This window comes from Octodon degus, unplaced genomic scaffold (assembly GCF_000260255.1).
Source record: "Octodon degus isolate 3935 unplaced genomic scaffold, OctDeg1.0 scaffold00372, whole genome shotgun sequence".
Lineage (NCBI taxonomy): Eukaryota > Metazoa > Chordata > Mammalia > Rodentia > Octodontidae > Octodon > Octodon degus.
In genome coordinates this window covers 416,360-424,955 of record NW_004524948.1, presented here as the reverse complement: position 1 = coordinate 424,955, position 8,596 = coordinate 416,360, and the positions used below count along the sequence as shown (strand labels likewise).

At 39.1% G+C, this 8,596-nt stretch overlaps 1 pseudogene; it reads left to right on the top strand.

Moving 5' to 3' along the window:
• LOC101582306 overlaps window positions 1–4,776 on the top strand; it is a 6,886-nt pseudogene extending 2,110 nt beyond the window's left edge.
• The last annotated feature ends 3,820 nt before the right edge of the window (window positions 4,777–8,596 follow it).

Genomic DNA, 8,596 nt, shown 5'->3' with positions numbered 1-8,596 from the left:
GAGAGAGAGAGAGAGAGAGAGAGAGAGAGAGAGATCTTCCTGAGTCTGGGCATGGTGGTGCATGTCTGTAATCCCAGCTCTGGGGAAGCTGAAAACAGGATCACTGTGAGTCTGGGTGGCCTAGCGAGACCCTGTACCAAATACATAAAAAATAAAACCTTTCTGTCTGAATCCTGGCAAATCAATTATACTCAATGCCAGGTTCATTCTTTGTAGTACATTCTCATTTAAACTTTTTTTTTTTTTATTTTGCGGAACCAGGAATTGAACTCAGGCCCTTGAGCTTACCAGGGAAGCACTTACTCTACTGAGCCATCTCCCTGGCCCCCTAAACTTTTATGTACTTAGAGAGAGCTAAGTTATTTAGAAATACAGGCACTCAGAGAGGACTGGACCCTCAAGGTCAGAGCAGAAGACAACTGCTAAAACCGGCAGGTCCAACTTGATATACAGGTGAGCATAAATATAACCTTAGGATCATGTGCAAATTGTGGCTTCTCTTGTTTTCTGGTGCATTCTTCAACACCATGGTCATTTATGTGTCCCAACCCTCAATCCCAATAGAAATTCATTAATAAAACAGAGCTCATGTTGAACCAAATCTGTTTGTACCAAGAGAACCGCATAGTAAATTTTTATTATAGCACTCAGACACTGCGTAACAGTATTGCTATGCTCACATGAATTACCCAACTTGCACCTCACTAAAAATCTGATGTAGGTACTGCTATTTCTGTTTCACTAGTGAAGCATAGGCAAAGGGGTCTAGAATCTTGCTTAGTTTCCTATTCACTGAGTGGCAACAGCAAAACATGAGCTCAGCCTATACAATTTCAAAGCTCTCCTTTTAGATATTCCCTAACACTTTCAGCTCACTATAGGTTGGCTACAACAGTTTCGAACAGTAAACTATTCATTTACTTTTTTATTTTTCTATCTTTTTTTTTTTCAGTACCAGGGATCGAACTCAGGATCTTGTGCATGCCAATCAGGCACTTATGCCATTGAGCTGTCTCTCTGGCCCACGAACTTATTCTACTGAGCCATCTCCCCAGCCCCTTACTGTGATATCTTAAGAATCACTCATGAGCTAAATAAACCTTTCCTTCCCTCAAAAAAATAAATAAATAAATAAATAAAAAATAAAAAATAAATAAAAATAAAATTAAAATTAAAAAGAATCACTCATTAGTGGGGAAAAAAAAAAAAAAGAAAAGAAAAAGCTGGGGTGGGGAGGGACTTCATAGACCTTGGAGATATATCCAATGGTTTCATTTCATATCATAAAAGTGGGGTCTGGGCCGAGGAGACAGCTCAGTAGAATAAGCGCTTGCCTGGCAAGTGAAAGGGCCTGAGTTCAATCCCAGTTCAGGGGTGGGGTGGGGTGGGAAACAAACAAACCACTAAGTAAAAATGGGGTCTATTTAAAGTTTATCTAGGGCCCGGGAGATGGCTCAGTGGAATAAGTGCTTCCCTGGCAAGCGCAAGGGCCTGAGTTCAATCCCCGGTTCCGCAAAAATAAATAAATAAATAAATAAATAAATAAATAAATAATAAAGTTTATCTCTCTCAACTTACTCTACTCTTTGACATTCTTCCACACTTTCACAAAACCAAGCTTTTTTCCTCCTACCTGCAAAATGTTAGAACTTTTCTTGTTACCCACTGAGTCCCCAAAGAAATGACAGGTTCTATGACAGGTTGTTAGCTACCTGCAAAGTTGCTCAAATCCATCTTTTTTTTTTTTTTTTTTGTGGAACTGGGGATTGAACTCAGGCCCTTGCATTTGCCAGGGAAGTGCTTATTCCACTGACCCAACTCCCCGGCCCCTCAAATCCAACTTTTATTCCCCTCCTATTTTGAATTATCATCTCTCTTTAATCATCTACCCTTAGGCCTTCAAGTGATAAGGGATTTTGATCTAACATTTTTTTTTTTTTTTCTTTTTTTGCTGTACTGGGGATTGAACCCAGAACCCTGCGCTTTCCAGGCAATCGCTTATTCTACTGAGATATCTCTCTGGCCCATGATCTAGCATTCTTGAGAGAAATTGGAATTTTGATCTAGTACATACACAATACACAGTAGAATGTGGCAAGGACAGATTGCTAAGAATGCTGTTCTGGGAGTGGGGCCAGTGTGGCATGTGGTGCCCAGGATCGAACCCCAGTCCCTGCACTGGCCTAAGCAGTGCAAAATATTTCAAATATGGGATGATCTATGGTTAACCCTCACCATAGGACATTTCAGTAGAAAGGCCCCCTTATGTTGGGAACAGAAAACAAATCACTCCTTTTCTCACTGGCCTAACTCCACTCATGATTCCCTCACAGCAGTTCAAGTTACTTCTTCAAAGGGCAGGATGTTGTAGGCACCTGGGCTAGATAGAAATATTATAGGCTGTCAGACAGGGCTCAGGGGCCAGAGAGATGGCTCAGTGGAATAAGCGCTTCCCTAACAAGTGCAAGGGCCTGAGTTCAATCCCCGGTTCAGCCAAAAAAAAAAAAACCAACCCAAAAAACTCCTCTCAAACAGGGCTGAGCCCTCCAAGGAGACAGCATGGAAGACAAGATGACCTTGAAATTGTGGGTGAGACCAGCACTCACTCCTGCTGTGAGCCAGACAAAAGAATAAACAAATGAACCCACATACCTTCCTAGGGATGGGCATCAGGGATTGATATTCTAAATTGGTATCAATCACCTTGAAAGAGCCCTAATGAGTCACTAACACAACCCCAACAGGAAGAGCCCCTGTTCTGTATTCCTATCCGCTTGCTTTGTGGCTGGCTTCCCCATTTTATCCTGATTTAATCAATTTTACCTGAGCAATTAATCTTATTTGTAGATTATGGTTTTGTGACAACTCCTGTGTGAGTTGCCATGCTTTCCACCTTAGCTCTACCTCACCTTGTGGTTTTGCTATATAAAAATCCCTAGGGGGGAAAAAAAAAGAAAAGATAGAGTTCGTGGCAACCCACTCCGGTCCCCTTCTGTCCCTCTCTGGGAGAGAAGCCTTCTTTCCCTCAACAAATATATTCTGGTCTTAATCTCTGTTGCTCCTAAAATTCCATCTAAGGTTTTAGAGAACACAGAATTGGCCCAGGTGTCTTTTGGGTTGAGAGTTTCATTTCCTTGTATCAAGAGGAGTCAGAGCCATTCATGAAGCCCAGCAGTAATCCCGGGACAGGGTCCTGCTTTATTTCACCCGTGTTTCCCACTGGCTTCCACGGCCATCCCACACATCTGGCTGTGCAGGGCAATAGAAGCAAGCATTAAAGCCTACTTAAAACTGTTCCAATTCACAAGCAATAGCCTGAGATTCCATTAATTTTATCATCCCAAACTCTAGTCCCTTTTCTTGGAGACAGGGTTTCATTATGCAGTTCAGGCTGGCCTTGAACTCACTTTGTAGTCCAGGCTGGCTTCAAATGTGCAAGGATCCTTTGGCTTCGGCCTCCCAAGTGCTGGGATTACAGCTATGTGCCACCACGCCCGGCCTATTCTATTCTTTTTTTTATTCTATTCTTTTTTTTTTTTTTTTGCGGAACCGGGGATTGAACTCAGATCCTTGCATTTGCCAGTCAGGTGTTTATCCTACTGAGCCATCTCCCCGGCCCCTCTATTCATTTTTAATGAGATTCATCTGTAGCAAATAAGATGAGTTTCTAGGAATCTGTTTTAAGGAACATATACTAAATAATCACTTGGCCCACAATTGCTTACTGCTTTTTCTCTAAAGCAAATTTTCAGTTTGTCAAAAACAAAGCACTGGAAATACTGTTTATAGAACATTGCACAGACTCGTATGCATACTAGTTACCAATCTACTATTTGGTATCTAATTCAGAATTCTAGAAACATCAGATTCCTTCTAGTCAAGGTCACTCTTAGTCTGTCACTTCTTCAGTTACATGGATTTGTTTGAGAATGTTTACCAATTGTCACAACCTTACAGTTTATTTATACTTGCTAACATCCTGCTCTTCAGTAATACTTTTTTTTTGCACAACCAGGGCTTGAACTCAGGCCCTTGCACTTACCAGGGGAGTGATTATTCTACTGAGCCATCTCCCTGGCCAGTAATACTTGTTTTTGCTTGTCACATTTTCTATTGGATTTGTGTGTTCAGCATCTCTGCTAAAAATTATTTTCCCTATCAAGATGATTATATATATTTTGCGATACTGGGCATCGAACTCAGGACCTTGTGCTTGCAAGGCAGGCGCTTATGCTGAGGTATAATCTCAACCCGATTATAGTATTTAAAAAATAGAAAAAAGAAAAAACAGAGGTAAATATTGCTTTAAGGGGTGGAAAAGTTAGAAATTGGCACTTGGAAACATAGTTTTCAAAATAAAACATTTTATTTTACAGTGGACAACAAACTCCCAAATTTGTCTAAGTTATGACAAGTAGATGGCCTTGTGTTCCCTTTCGGCAGTCATGGATGCTGGTAAGATTTCTGAAGCTTGCAAACACTCAATACTAAACAAAGTCATAGAGTCTGTCCGCCATCAGTTCACAAGCCAAAAAGGTCTTCCATTCGAGCATTTTGATGTAGATTCCCTCCCAGGTAGTAAGATAAACTAACTTCCTTTAAACAGATTTGTTCCTCGCAATTCGTTAACATGAGAAAAGCAGGTGATAGGTGAACATTCTCTTTTTTGTTTAATCCTTAGTGGCGGAAACTGTTGAAAGGAAGGCTTTGAGTTACTTCCTCATTCTGATTTTCCAGTCAGTCACTCAAGAAAGGGGTGTGCCTGGGCCCAGCTGAAAACACACTTTAAAAGTAAAACATTTTAACATTGCAGCTGATAGTTAACTAAAAGTGTACAATATGAAAACTAAAAGATTTCACCCTTGCACAGTCTTCAGGCCTTTGCTCCATCCACCAGTTACCCTTTGCCATTTACCTTCTTCCTTCTCTACTTATGGATGTCATTCTTGGCTTGCCATGCAAACTACAGTTTAGATGCTTTCCAAGTACTTACATGAACAGTAAGGCCCTGTCATTTTGCATTAAAATTCTGACTTCTGTTTTATGGCTACATTATAAGAGAAGGGTAGCATTGATTCCACTAAACCAACCCAAGGCTTAGGTAGCAACCATCTGGCCAAAAATAATTATTTCTCAGAAGTTTATAACAAATCAGTACCTGATGTCAACAATGATTACTTTTTTTTTGTTTGTTTGGTTTTTTTTTTGGTAGCTGGAATTGAACTTGAGACCTTGTGCTTGCCAGGCAGGCACTTATGCCACTGAGCTATCTCCTCAGCACAATGGTCAGTTTTTGAACTGCATTCAATTTAAAAAAGCAATCCCAGTTTAGACCTTGAGCTAGTAATGCTCTTCTTACAAAGGAAGTTTGCCCTCTGACAGAGATTTAACCTTTTCCATCACTCTTCCTCCTGTCCCACCCTCTGTGAGTGATTGCAAAATAGAAAAGATCAAAGCTCAGCCAAGCACGCATTTAGAGGGCATCTTTCCTCCAATTTTTGTCCTTCATTCCTATTTTACTATATATAAATTTTAAGCAAGCTTGGTAAGTGTTTCAGCTATTTTTTTTTTTCCCGGAACTGGGAATTGAACTCAAGCCCTTGCACTTTCCAGGCAAGTGCTTATTCTATTGAGCCATTTCCCCAGCCCCAGTTTCAGCTATTTTCAAGCACTAATATTTTACCATAATAGTCTCAATAGCCTTGAGACTATTTTGAAGGCAAGAACATTTCTAAAGTATAAATTGAGAAGCCCTTGCATCTCCAATCTATTTATGTGCTGTCTGAGAATTGTTTCAGGGGAAAGATCTATTGAGGCAATGTATATGCACCAGCATATAAACAACTGAAAATAGACAAAACTTGTAAATGTACTTCAAAACCAGCTCAAGAATGAGCGGTTTCCAAACAGAATGGGGTTTGCGAACTATTCCTTCTGTCCTCACTGGTCAGGAATTTTACATGAGGTGCAGGCTGGCAACAATTTGTCTACTATATGGAAGGTTCCAGTGACTTAAGGAGCCAGTTCCCCTCAAAAACCAACTACCTGCTCATCGTAGTGGCCAGAGTAGTAGAAGAGATATAATGAGGAATTAAACTACTCTTATTTAGGGACCAAGCTGTACCCATAACCAGAGAATACGACAAGGAAAATTTTATTATTTATTTATTTATTTATTTTTGGTGGAACCAGGGATTGAACTCAGGCCCTTGCACTTGCCAACAAGGAAAATTTTAAATGTTCTCTGGGAAGTCATGAATTTTTCTTGTCTCTGGGGCCAGTTGAGGACCTAAGAATCTTTATATTCAACAGGCACCCAGATATACTTGTAAAATGGGTAAGTGAATCAGTGGTCATGTTTATCCTATAGTTAATCTCTGAGGTCATAAGTCACAGTCAAGATCTTTTTTGTTTTCTGTTCAGGAATAGCACAATGACTTGATGTTATAGATGCTGTTTTTTGGTTTTTTGGTTTGTTTTTGTGGTACTGGGGATTGAACTCAGGACCCTGCACTTGTCAGGCAGGTGCTTATTCTACTGAGCTATCTCCCCAGCCCGATGCTATATTTTTAGTCCCTTTCTAAGTCAGAGAGGTGGCTTTTCTAATAATTTCATTTAATATTTAGCATCATCTTAGTTTTTTTTTTTTTTTTTTTTGCGGGACCAGGGATTGAACTCAGGCCCTTGAGCTTACCAGGCAAGCACTTATTCTACTGAGCTGTCTCCCCAGCCCCCATCTTAGCAATACTTGTATGAATGAAACTCCTTACTTCCATTCTACCAAATATGCCAACAAGATGGTCCATCTCAGTGCCTTATATATTACCACTGTTTAATGAACATTTTTTCAACTAAGAATTGTCACTTGTCATTGTTGTTTCCATTATTAAACTACAGAGATGAAGTGCATTTTGCCTTTGGTTTTAAAATTTGTCCATTCTGCTCAGCACTTAGTAGTGGCACTTTAAGATTTAATAAAATTTTTACCAAACATGGTAAATCTGAAAACTTGTACTGCTCAAGTGTTGTCCTGACTGAGTCAGGGAATGAGCAAAGGCTTTACAAAACCAGTTATTTCATCTTGATTCTCCTCAAACCATTTAACTTGAGGGTAATGAATAAGTGCCTCTGGTGGCTTTCTAGAACTACAAGTGTCTCCATTTTGGATTGAATGAATACTGCTTTTTTTCAATATTCAAGTTAAGTCAGTGCGTCTTCTAGTATAGATCTATTTAAAAAATTTATCAAGCAACACTGAAATAGATAGTTAAATATCATTTATTTAATAATCAAATTATAGCTGTTTTCTGTCTTCAAATGTAATCTTATTCGCTTTATATTAGGTCCATTTCACCTCACTTATAGTTAGGGCCTACAAAGCATGTTCCACATAAAGAATGCTTTATCAGATTAATTAAAACAATGCAGCCCTTTATTTTCACTTCATAAGTCTCTAAGCCAGGCCAGGGTGGTTCAATTGACCTTCATCAGCAGCACTCAACATTTAAGAAACTGAATGGAAAATCATAGCATCTTGATTTTTTTTTAAGTTTCCACTTTCTTAATCAAGCCAGATGGCAAATAAACTTGCAGAAATGATTTTATTCTGCCACTTAGCTCGGCATTTATCACTGTCTTATACAAATTCACTTTCTTCCCGACTTCATCATTGATTAAGTGAAGGAGTGGTTAAGTGGACTTTTGGTCTGCATAGAACACCTGCTACTTAATTTTTCTTCTGTGACCACACTGTAATAATTTTTACATCCTAAGGCATGTAGTTTTGAACCTCATAGAAAGAAATCATGTTCACTGATTAAGTGAACAGTTAATTTCAAATTGTATAGGCTTTATAAATTCATACACAGATCTGTGTTGTAGGTTCAATAGTAAAAATCAATTTTAGTGCCCCCAGTTGCTATCATTGGGGATAACAGTAAATAATCTGTTATTCACCACAGTTTATAACTAAATGGCACTTTATAAGTTATAAATTGATTTTATACATTTCTATTGTTTTCTAGGATACAGTAGATAATTCATCTTCGCATTCTCAGTGCCTATCAGGGACATTGGCACATAGTCATTGAATAGCTTACATATTGAATGTTCAACAGCTAACAGTTCTTAACCATTTTACTTTATTTATTTTTGACGGAACCGGGGATTGAACTCAGGCCCTTGTGCTTGCCAGGCAAGCGCTTATTCTACTGAGCCATCGCCCCGGCCCCTCTTAACCATTTTAGCTTTATATGTATCATATAATAGCTGTGGCACAATTTCATAAACCTGATATTTAGCACCAAATGAGAAAGTCCATAGTTATATTTATATGGTTCTTTTAAAGTCCATTGACATTAGGACACAGGTACTGCTTATTCTTAGTTGTTGTTTTGCTATGTTTTCCAGGCTGGCCTCAAGCAATCCTGGCTCAGCCTCTCAAGTGCTGGAACTAGATGTACACACCACTGAACCTAGCTGGTATAATAACTATTTTTAGTACCCTTCTCATTGCGGGGCCAGCATACAATGAGAATCTTAGAGAAAAAATGCCTATATTACAGGAAGGATTTAAGTCATACAAAAAATGTTTAAT